The sequence below is a fragment of the Rhinopithecus bieti genome, unplaced genomic scaffold (genome assembly GCF_001698545.2).
Source record: "Rhinopithecus bieti isolate Rb0 unplaced genomic scaffold, ASM169854v2 scaffold_51762, whole genome shotgun sequence".
In the NCBI taxonomy this organism is placed as follows: domain Eukaryota; kingdom Metazoa; phylum Chordata; class Mammalia; order Primates; family Cercopithecidae; genus Rhinopithecus; species Rhinopithecus bieti.
Genome location: NW_016820175.1, coordinates 96,879 through 109,385, shown reverse-complemented (window position 1 = coordinate 109,385; position 12,507 = coordinate 96,879). Strand labels below are relative to the sequence as shown.

General features: G+C 41.7%; 1 long non-coding RNA gene across 1 annotated transcript in view; it reads left to right on the top strand.

Annotated features, from left to right (window-relative positions):
- LOC108520307 (uncharacterized) overlaps positions 1 to 12,075 on the top strand; it is a 35,421-nt gene extending 23,346 nt beyond the window's left edge. Inside the window, exon 3 of the long non-coding RNA XR_001882877.1 lies at positions 11,768 to 12,075. This is a non-coding gene — a long non-coding RNA (uncharacterized LOC108520307). The remainder of the gene's footprint in view (positions 1 to 11,767) is intronic.
- The last annotated feature ends 432 nt before the right edge of the window (positions 12,076 to 12,507 follow it).

The following is a 12,507-nucleotide window of genomic DNA, read 5'->3' as shown; positions in this document are numbered from 1 at the left end:
CACTTTAGCAGCATCCCTGGCCCCTACCCACTAAGTGCCAATAAGAACTGCTAATTGTGACAGTTTAAAAATATGTCTCTAGGTGGTGCCAAATGTCCTCTAGGAGCAAAACCATCCTGGTTGACAATCACCAGTTTAGAGTGATTTTGGATTTGCTGTTCAGGGTCCAGAAACTGGTCTCTATATTGACATAGCTCTTCAAATCCTGGAAACCTAGAGGTGTGACCCAGCTAAATCTTCTGAAAACTTACATGGTGTCTTTGTGAAGAATTGGAAAAGGTACCTGGATGAATTAGAAAAGGGCTAGATAAGGAAGGTTAGACTGAGTTTCATTCTCTATTTCTCCTCTCCTTTTATTCCTGCTGTGTATATGAGGCACTCTAAGTCAAGAGTCTTGCTGTGTTGATAGAGAACAAATTCTTGGAGCCAGTACCCAGGTAGAAGGATGAAATGCTGACTTGATGGCTTTACCATTAAATCAGCTGTAGTATGGTCACTTCCAAATAGTGTATCAAGAAAACATTTCTCATTAATATGGATAAGGAGACTGTCCTTTCTAGGAATGCATTCATTTAACAAATGTTTATTGAGGACCTACTATGTACTGGGAGGAAAAATGTTTCCCTCTATCTCTTCATCCCCTTCTTTCTGCCTAAAGTGTTCTATTTCTGTGTGTTTGGTATTGTTTTGTTTTGCATTCTTCAGAATCTGTCTTACTGGCATAAATTCTTCTTTTCCCTCCCCCTTAATTTACTTGATTTCTGAAGGGTCAATTGCAATTAAAAGGAAAAGGAGTGATGAGAGGGATGTCTTGAGTTTTCACAATGCTCCTTAGCCATATGTCAGGGCTCCATGAGCACACACCATGCTGGACTGCATTCTGGAGGCCCTCCTTGGCTCTGACTGTATAAGTTTATCCTACATTGTGCTAGCACATCAGCTGCCAAGGCTGTTTGTAGAATCTGCCTCCCCGGAGGTCTTCAGAAAGAGAACAAGATGCCAATATCCGTGATGGTTTCAGTGCAGTACTGCTGATTAGAAGGAACAGGCTAGATTTTTCTGTAAAGGTTTTTTTCAGTCTTGAGTGCTCTTAGATGGATGAGTTTGCTTTTCGGTGCAGGAGGGAGGGATGAAAAATGACACTCTATGAACTTACTGGCGTATCACTACACACATCCTGGGTATTTATGTATTTATTTCTTTTGAGATGGAGTCTTTCTCTGTCACCCAGGCTGGAGTGCAGTGGTGCGATCTCAACTCACTGTGACCTCTGCCTTCCAAGTTCGAGCAATTATCTTGCCTCAACCTCCCAAGGAGCTGGAATTATAGGAGCCTGCCACCACACCCAACTAATTTTTGTATTTTTAGTAGAAACAGGATTTTGCCATATTGGCCAGGCTGGTCTTGAACTCCTGACCTCAAGTGATCTGCCTGTCTCAGCCTCCCAAACTGCTGGGATTACAGGTGTGAGCCACTGCTCCTGGCCCATCCTGGATAGAGCGTAAAACATACAGCTTTCATGCTTTAAATGTTTTCAAAGTACTTAGTTGTGCCATGTGAGGGAGTAGGGCCTTCCTTTAGGTCCCTATGGCACAGAGGAGTCAGCGAGGCACAGAATCATTTAATTATCAGAGTGGCAGCCTGGCTTGCACAGAGCAGAGGTGGTGTTCCTGGATGTCTGCTCTCCAGGTGCACGCTCTTTTCTTTTGACCCTATTACTTCTTTGTGTTTGTGGTTTTTGCTCTGTCATATAAGGGTCAGACATCTGATTTGAAGCCATAATATTTTAGAGCTATAACAATTTGGGGAACCTATTTAGTATAAGTATGTCCCATACAGGCATCCTATATTTTATCTGGCAATCCTGGCCCCAGGGCAACCCTATGTGAGAAACTTGTAGGTCCATTTTACATATGAGGGAACTGAGGCTCAAAGAGGTTAAACAACTTTCCCATGATAGCATCTGAGATGGAACGGCAGGCAGCTGAGTCCAAAGCCCCCCAACATGGCCTTTGCTTGTCTGGGAGATGGAGTTCCAGGTGGAACTGGTTAAGGGGGTGAATCCATTGGCTGGGAGATGTCATGAGTTTGAGACTGTGTTGGGAGCACCTGGCACATGGTGGCCATCAACCAAATTTTAGTCTCCCTCTCCCTTCTTTCCCTGCATCAAATTGGAAATTCCCTTGAGACCCTGCAGGCAGAGAGTCCTCTACAAACACATTGAATTGCAGTCCTCATAGGAAAGCAGATGGAAGAAGGATGATATTGGAGAAGATCCCTGCCATTTGATTTACTACGACAGTCTGAGGCCTCAGAGAGCTCAGAGCAAAGGACCTGGAATGCAGCCCCAGATCCCTGGGAGACTTTACAGGTGTCACATTGGAGAGTGGAGATTGAGGGGGACGGTCTCAAAGAACAGGAGCAGAGATTGTCAGAGACACCACAAACTTGAACAGTCAGGATGGGTAGGACTTGGGGAGAAAAAAAAAAATCTTGTCTTTACAATAGCTTCAAGGACCACAAATTTAAGGACTCTCTAGAGGCTTTAGGACAGAGAGAGTCAAGGAAGTGCTGGTGCAGGATATGACCCTTTTAAAAGAAACCATGCCCATGGTCTCACTGCTGTGGGCAGTGGTCGTGATGTCAATGTTTGCTCTTTTTGGGTTCCCTCCATGCCACTGAAAACACGGAAGTGCTTTTACCTCTCCAGAAGGAGGGGCAGCTGAAAGAAGGAGGGAAGAAGGTGGTCCTGTGCAGGCACAGCCTGTTTGGAACCTTCTGTGCCTGCACTGGACCACCCTCTTCCCTCCTTCCTCCTTCCTTCAGTTGCCCCTCCTTCTGGATGGGTAAAAGCTTCTCCCATCTCCTCCTGACTTTCTCATAGCTATAGGCTTCCATGTTCTCAACCTCTATTATTCAGAGGAGTTCAGCTCAGCCACATCTGTGCCAGAGCTTTGACGCCCCACCTATCAGCCACACAAAGGGCCCTGACATGAATAAGGCCTCCCTCACTGAGGATCCTTAATTTTTTTAAATAATTACACCTCTGCCATAAAGTCAGTGTCCTGGCTGCCAGTCACCAGGCAGAACCTACTAGACTTCTCCAAAATAGATACTGGGGCCTCCTTCCTCAACCATGGTCAAGACCTAAGCTTCCTTCTCAAAGGCAGGCCTGGGTTTTACGGCAAGAAATGTTTCCTATGTGCAAAGTGCTCTGGGGAAGAGCTGAGTGTGGAGGGCCGTGAGTGCAGGTCTTTAGAAAAATGAGCCACTTTTTCTTGCAGTTTAAGAAGAAAACAGCCAGCCATTCCCTCCTTGTAATCAATGCCCCTGCGTATTTGAAGACAGTAGTTAGGTCGTTCTTGAGCTTTATAATCTCCAAACAAAACAACTGTGGCCCCTGTAACCTTTCCTTGGCAAATTGTAAAGTTAATATGCAGAGGAAAAGCAAAACAAAACCATCTGATGGTGAAGACCCCTATCTCTAACCACAGGGTTTGTGTTTTGAAAATGCGTCTGCATTCTCGGTCTTCAATTACATGTAAATTCAGTTAGCTTCAAGTGTCTTGAGCCAGTGGGAGACACACAGTGGCTGCTCATCCAGGTCCCTTGGACGTGGTACTGCATGCTGCAGCGCTCGGTCCTGTGCAGGCACAGCCTGCAAGAGCCTAGGACTTTCTTCTCTCTCGGATTGCATTTTTGGGGCAGGGAAAAGGGGCCATCCATGAGTACCAGGAACACAGGTCTAGCGACCTTCCTGCCCAGGGTCCTCTGAGGGTAGGATAGGCCCCAAGAGCCTCCAGAGAAGCTAGCAGCCACCTGAACTGGGAAGGAATAAAAATAAAGAGATGCCCCGGCTCCACAGAAGCCCCAGCAGGAGTTGCTTCCAGATGTCCGCTGGAGGAGGGCTGGCAGCCTCACCCTGCAGCCAGTGTCTTCCAGGGAGCTTACCTGATGGCTGGCTACACTCAGAGACAGCCTGCCCTGCTGAGCATCTGCCCTCAGTGGGGGTGTTCTGATCACATCAAGTTTCTTCCCATGGTTCTTTCCAAGCTACTCTTCCCACCATTTGGTAGTGTGTTAATCTTGGTGTAACAGATAAGAGGCAGAGGAAATACTGGGGAGAAGAGGCGCAGTTCTCTGGCAAAGGCCCCACCCTCCAGAGTCTGGAAACGCTGACAAAGCACACATAAATGGTGAACAGGCATTTGTACTCTTTCATGCCCAGAATGGGTTGCCTTTCCCAAGAACATCTGGCTCCAGGCCCACCCTATCCTGGTGCCCATATAAGCCCCAAGCTCCATTAGTAGTAGTAGAGGTACAGGAGAGCAGAAGAGTGGCAGAGCAGCAGAGCAGCAGAGTGGAGTGGCAGAGAAGGAGAGAAGAGAAGGAGCATCTGAATGTTGAAGGGGGTTCAGCTGGGGACAGTCAGAGAGGAGATTGGCTGCAGGACGGCTGAACTCCAGGGGAAGATCATCTTCCCACTCAATCCCCTTTCCAGCTCCCCATTTATCCCACTGAGAGCCACCTCCATTACTCAATAAAATCCCTGCATTCACCACCCTATAAGTCTGAACTACCTAATTCTTCCTAGCTGCCAGACAAGGACCCAGGTACCAAGAAGGCAGGGTGTAAAAGACTGTTACCCTGACTCTCCACTGAGCTGGCTTAACACTTGCTATCCATGGACAGCAACTGCTAAAAGACCTTTAATTTTAACATACTCCTAGACACTACCATGGGGCTGGAGCCCAAAAGCACTCACCCCAGCTCCTGCACCTACCCATCTGCATGCTCCCGTTCCCACAAGGGGTTTGAGCAGCTGAACAAACAAGCCACACCCCATCACAAGTCCTGCAAGGGGTTCAAGGAACTCTCTTGTTTCATTGTGAGACCCAATGCGTTAGTCTGTTTGTGTTGCTAAGAATTCCTGAGTCTGGATATTCATAAAGAAAAGAGGTTTATTTGGCTCATGGTACTGAAGGCTGTATAAGAAGCACGGCACCAGCATCTGCTTCTGGTAAGGACTCAGGAAGATTTTACTCATGGCCAAAGGGGAGCAGGCACATCACATGTGAGAGAGGGAGTGGGAGAGAGAAGGATGGAGGTACCAGATTAAAAATCCAATTTTGCAGGAACAAGTAGAACAAGACTTAGTACTGTGGGGAGGGCACCTAGCCCTTCATGAGGGATCCTCCCCCCTGACCTAAACACCTCACACCAGGGCCCACCTGCAATGCTGGGGATCCCATTTCAATATGAGATTTGGAGGGAATGAACATCCAAACTGTATAAACCAAGGTTAGTGTGTTTCTCTGTCCTCCAGTTTTGCCTGCCATGAGCAGCTTTCCTGTGAGCCAGCTGTCCTTTTTGTCTCCAGGTTCACTTTCTTTTTTCAAAGCCCAGTGTTCAGATATTAGACTGAGCTTCAGGATTGGGGATTCATAGGACAAGCTCATATACATGCTTAAGCAAAGGCAGTAAATTTTTTAAAATAAAAAGCTATTTAGACAGTACCAGTCGTTCTGTGTGCCACCCTAGCTATACCCCAGGGTGGATGCGGAGTAGAGGGTAGAGGAGTGTGCATCCCTCGCTCTATCTGTGCCTGTCCTTCCTACAAGCTGCTCAGGCAGGAATACCTGGATTTGCCCCAGTGGGACTCACCTTTGAAGAGACATAGTTTAGGCCAAAATAACTGCTAAGTACAAGTCTTCAACTGGTGCCCAACCAAAGGGAAAGCAACCTTTTCCAATAATGAAGAATAAATTGGTTGTGTCTGCTTTTAATAGCAAAGGAGTGAATCTCCAACATGGTGCCTCCATTAAGGTGTTCAATAATTTCAACTACATGACAAATGTGCTTTGGGAATGCGAAAGGAAAATACATCTTGAGACCTCAAAATCATTTAGCTAAAGGGACAAGTCAAGCTTGGAACTGCTTAGGGCAAACCTACCTCCCATTCTATTCAAAGTCATCCCTCTAAGGCTCACCTGAGACAAATGCATAGCTAATTGCTTCCTCTGTCCTATTGTTTATGTAAAAATGCAGATTCACTGAGCCAGACTAAATTGTACATTCAATGGAAGGTTGATCGAGGACTCAAAATAATGAAACCTTTTGCCTCTTATCTACTTCTTTTTTTTTGGAGACGGAGTCTCACTGTGTCGCCCAGGCTGGAGTGCAGTCCCGGATCTCAGCTCACTGCAAGCTCTGCCTCCTAGGTTTACGCCATTCTTCTGTCTCAGCCTCTGAGTAGCTGGGATTACAGGCACCCGTCACCTCGCCCAGCTAGTTTTTTGTATTTTTTAGTAGAGACGGGGTTTCACCATGTTAGCCAGGATGGTCTCGATCTCCTGACCTCATGATGTGCCCGTCTCGGCCTCCCAAAGTGCTGGGATTACAGGCTTGAGCCACCGCGCCCGGCCTCTTATCTACTTCTAACCTGGAAGCCCCAACTTTGAGTTGTCCCACCTCACCAGACCAAACCAATGTACATGTTACATATATTGATTGATGTCTCGTGTCTCCCTAAAATGTATAAAAGCAAGCTGTACCCTGACAACCTTGGGCGCATGTCATCAGGACCTCCTGAGTCTGTGTCACAGGAGCATCCTTAACTTTGGCAAAGTAAACTTCCTAAATTGACTGAGCCGTGCCTCAGATATTTAGGGTTCACAGGAATGATTTCAGACACCCCAGGGAGAGGTGCCTCTACTGCGTGGCTCCTAGCCTGGTCTCAGACTAGACCGTAAGCTCCCTCATTTTTGTATCCCCAGTGCCTGGCACTTGAGGACCCATGATATGCATTTTTGGCTTTGTTGAATTGTTTAATGAACTCATTAGTGATGCAAAGTTCTAACTGCATATTTACAGATATTTATGTGTGCACCACATTATGAGTGGTGAGAAGTAGGAATTCAAAGAGACAAAATCATACTTTCCCTCCCCAAAATGCTTATAAAGCCATGAAGAAGACATAGATACATCAAATATAAATAAAATACAAAAGGATATACCCTGACATGCCAAATATGTGTTCACATAACCAAAGTTCCTCTTGCCAAATTCCTGTTGTCTAAAGCAGTTTTTCCTAAAACATATTCTTCAGAATACCCATTTCTCAGGGTGCCAATGTGATGAAAAGCTTTGGTGGTCAGATGAGTTCAGGGCTGGGTTAGGCTGATTTCTTTACCAGAGGGTTTCTTGAAGACTTAAAGAAATTTGTATTGAGATATAAATTGTATAGCTAAAGTTCACCCACTTTAAGTAAACAACTCATGGCTTTTAGTATAGAGTTGTGGAACCATCCCCACAATGTCACTGCAGAACATTTCCATCACCACCGAAAACACCTCATGCTGTTTGCAGTCATTTCCCATCCCTTTCCTTCCTAGCCCCTGACAACCACTAATTTACCTTCTGCCTCTATAGATTTGCCTATTCTGGACATTTCACATAGATGGAATCATTTACTGTGTGACCTTTTGCGACTGGCTTCTTTCATTTAACTTAATGTTTTCAAGGTTCATCCACATTGTTGCATGTGTGCACTGATGGACATTTGGGTTGTTTCCACTTTTTGGCTATCATAAATAACATTCTTATAAACATTCATGAACAAGTTTTATTTGACCTATGTTTTCAGTTCTCTTGGGTCTATACAGAGGATTGAATTCCTGGGTCATACTGTGAATCTATTAAACCTCTTTTCTGTATAAATTACTCTCTGTCAGGTATTTCTTCATAGCAGCGTGAGAATGAACTAATACAGTAAATTGGTACCAAGGTAGTGGGGGATTGCTATAAAATACCTGAGAATGTGGAAGCGACTTTTGAACTGGGTAATGGGCAGAGGTTGGAACAGTTTGCAGGACTCAGAAGACAGGCAGATATGGCAAAGTTTGGAACTTCCCAGAGACTTGTTGAATGGCTCTGATAAAAATGCTGATAGTGATATGGACGATGAAGTCCAGGATAAGGTGGTCTCAGATGGAGATGAGAAAAGTATTGGGAACTTGAATAAACATGAGTCTTGCATGCTTTAGCAAAGAGACTGGCAGCATTTTGCCCCTGCCCTAAATATCTGTGGAACTTTGAACTTGAGAGACATAATTTAAGGTATCTGGCCAAAGAAATTTCAAAGCAGCAAATTGTTCAAGAGATGACTTGGGTGCTCTTTAAAGCCTTCAGTTTTATGCACTTACAAAGGTATGGTTTAGAATTGGAACTTATGTTTAAAAGAGAAGCAGAGCACAAAAGTTCAGAAAAATTAACCAGAAGGAATTAAACCCCATGGCTGCTTGACGAAGCAGGAGAGGTGGATATAAAAGACAGAGAAAAGATGCAAAATACACAATCCGTCATTTAAAAGGGGGAAATTATTACAGATCCCAGGATAGCAAACACATAAAAGTAGAATAGAATGAAAAAAAATTATGGCAACTATTTTGACTAAACTAAAAAGAAATCTATAATGGAAACTTTTCTATAAGGAAAATTTCAATCTTATATTTGGTTTACTGGTGACTGGAACAAACCTTGTGAAAATTACACAAACTTAAAGATAATTAAAAAGAATGAAATGCTTCTAGAATTATTATATGTGGTCACAATAAACTTCATTTCCAAAACGAATAAAAGCATTAAAAACAGAAAATTAATTCCTGCATCTGACATAAACACAGACGTAAAAGCATAAAAGCACATATATGTGTAGTTCCTGTATATATGTATTTGAAATATCTATCTATATATATCTGTATATATCTATATAGGTGTTTATAGATATCTAAATACATCTATATCTGTATATATGTAAATATACATATATATGTGTTAATGTACATATATGTATATGTAAATGCATATCTGTATATAGCTATATATGTATGTAGTCATATATTAAATTATATATGCCTATAAAATATAATTTCTGTATATATCTATATATTAAAAAGCAGATGTAGCAATATACATTATAGCTCTTATGCTTAAAACTCAGGCAAATTTTAATAATTGCAATTTCTGAGTGACAGTCATAAAATGAAAGGTAGGACAGGCTTTGTTAACTAATTTTAGAAAAAAAATTTATATTGTTTTATTTAAATGTTTTATTTTCCTTTTTTTAAATATAATTTGGAGACAAGGATTTGCTGTTTCCCAAGCTGAAGAGTAGTGGCAATTCACAAGTGAAAACTTTTCTTCACTTTTGAAATAAGTTTGTCTCTTGCTTGGAATTTTAGCTTAAATAAATAATAAATGTACATTAGAAAACCTGCTACTTTGATCTAACCTGTGAGAATTATTTAAATTCTCATCCAATAGAAGACAAAATCAAAGTAAAAAGAAAATTTGACTCTTGCCAGAGAGACAGAGCTCTTTACTGTCAGATCTGAGGTAATCGCCCAGACCTTCTTGCTCATACAGTTGCCGCCCACTGCAAGAATAGAAGATGTGAGGATAGCATTACTCAGTTGCACCTTGAGCTCACCGAGTATATACATTGTTAACTATCTTTATTGAGGCTAATAATAGTTAAAATAAATAGCATTGATTTTTAAATGTACAGTTTTATGCATTTTGCAAATAAATAATCTTTCTAACCACCTCCAAAGTCAAGATATAAAGTATTTTCACAACCCCTAAAAGTTCTTTCTGAGCAAGTTACATGATTGACTTGCTCTCTACCCCGGAGATTAGGCAACTATTAGCCCATTTTGAAAGGTCCACTCATAGCTCTTCCACAATGACTTTGTCTCTAATCCTCTGTTCTGTTTTTCCTGGGATCTGATGATTTGTTCAAACCCATAGGCAATGTCATTGAATGGCTGATCTCTCTTTGCAAAATGAACAAGGATGTAACACTTGCAGTTTGCTCACAGTTACGATTTTTACTCTCCAGGCCATCCTTGACTGTGGGAATGATGTGACATCAGTCCAGCATCCACTGATAGAACTCTGTCCAGCATAGGATCATTGTAGACAAAAAAAGAATGAAGACTTACTTACCTAGTAGACAATGATGTAATTTTGAGCATGAGGGAAAATCATCTCCATTCATACTCTTTGGCACCTCCAGTAAGTTAGAAAAATATTTTAAGGTGACACACAAATTTGGTGAGTGTTTTAGAAATACATCAAATTTCAAGGAATTGCAAAGGAAATTCCTATAGCCAGAGCAGGTACTATATCTTGTTCTAGAAATCAACTATTTTGATGAGGAATAACTAGAATTATCTTAAGAGACTGAATTTATTAAAATATTTTGTAAGTATGCATATGTTTCTTATATATATGTAAATGACTGAAACTACTTGCACCCAACTATTTATCAAATAAATATGTATATGCACCTACATTAATGTTTATATATATATATATATATGTGGAGTTTCCATAAATAAGGTAAATTTTACACTTTTATCTAAATATTATTTTAAAATTTATTTTAAATTTCTCCTTGGTAGCTTTATAAATAGATTACTAAATATTTATACTTTTGCCTTTAATTATAATAAAATACATCTAATATGGGTGAATGTGTAAATATCACATTGGTCACTTTTTTTGCACAATGATGATTGGTAACCACTTACTTAAAAGTCAGTATATTACATCAAGTTTTATCGTGTTTGTGGATGCTCATTTTAATATTAATACGACTCTTCAAGGCAGAGCTCAGCTGGGTGGCTTGGCTGCAGGGAACAGAGCTTGTTTCTAACCTATGGATTGTATTCATCTGAGGTCAAGGTTAAAGGGCAGTATCTACCCAGGCACCACATTCTAATGGAGGCTGCAGGAGTGGGCAACCTCCCCAAACCAAGTTGAGCTAGTGAATGAAGTCTAATAATTTTGAATACAGATAATAAATTTTAAGTTATTCTTTCACCTTGGTAATTACTCTGGTTCCTACAAACTTTTACTCCTTTTAAACATCAAAGCATTTTACTACTCCATGGACAGATAATTATGTTTCTCCACATTTATAATCTTCCAATTGTTTTCAAATGTCATGTTGCATTGATTAGAAAATAAAGCTGGGTATGGTTGCAACATGTAGCTTTCTACTGAAATTTTTTTAAATAGCCTCATTGCCATAATAGTACACAGAGTTTTGCTCTTGTCGCCTAGGATGGAGGGCAGTGGTGTGATCTCAGATCACTGTAAACTCTGTCTCCTGGGTTCAAGCGATTCTCCTGCCTCAGCCTCCCAAGTAGCTGGGGTTACAGGAGCCCACCACCACGATATCTCTTTAGCCAAAATAAATATCACATAGAACATAGTTTCTTAAACCTTTTATAGATCACCTATTACCAACTACCACGGCTAAATGAAGGTTCTCATTCAGTGAACTGAAGGCCATTCTGCTATTTAGCATGGGTAGCATGCTCTCAGTGCACTAATGATCCTGCTGGATTCTGGATACATGTTGAGTAGCAAACAGTTTTCATAATTTTAAAAAATGTTATACGAATGTTCAGGTTTTCTTTTGTTTCGGTTTTTTATCAAGAAAGGTGTACCATTTGTTTATAAAATGATTGTTATATATGTCATACAATTTCCTGATTTTAAGCTGTGTCTATGATGTAGGTTATCTTGCTATGTAACAAGTGCAAGTACATTCAAATGTATTTTGAGGCCATCCATAACTGGCTAAATTTTCACTATGTTGTGAAAATACTGACCATGTTGGGCTTTCAGCTGTCAGTTCCTCATTATCACCACCACTTCTGAAAACACATTCTTCAGAACAACTTTTCCTCTATAGTTTCCTGTAGAGTTGTTCACGGTGGGATCCTTCCATGAGATTTGGAAGTCGGAAGAGAATGATTCAAAGCTCACTGACACCTGCAGACAGACAAGTGGACTTAGTTGAGAACTAGAGAATCACCTAGAGAGATGCTGCAGGAGGCTGAGAGCATCAGCACCCACATTCTGGCCTTCTCAGACAGATCCAAGGACCACGTGATTAGGCAGCTCACACCTGCAGGGGAGGGTGCAACCTGGTTTCTGGAGGATCGCCAGAGAATCCCATCTCTAGTATCTGCTTCCCTGACTAACATCAACCTGGCTTTGAAAAGCTGCAGTTTAGACACTAATTCTGTAAATAAAACAATTTATGCTTGGAAGAGCTAGAGTGGCTTCTCTTTTGCTCTAAGAACTCAAATTATCCCATAATAGACTGCTCAGGTGGTTAAATCTCTTTATTAAATCAGGACTGGCATTTCATGTCTTTGCTTCTGGGGATGAGGAGGAAAGAGAGTGGTTGCAAAGGAGCCAACTCATCACAATCTACCAAAATTTCCAGATGACCTTCAAAATCTGGCTGCATCTGGAAAACAACTCAGCAGATTGAGGTACCAGGAGGAGCACCTGGGGCAGCCCAGCCTCACTCATCTGCTATTCTAGTGTTTGATGTTATGACTTGTCACACTGGGAGAGGGAAAATGTTCTCTTGTTGACAGTAATATGTTGCAAAATCTTCAGGCTGCAGGCTGCTGATGGTAA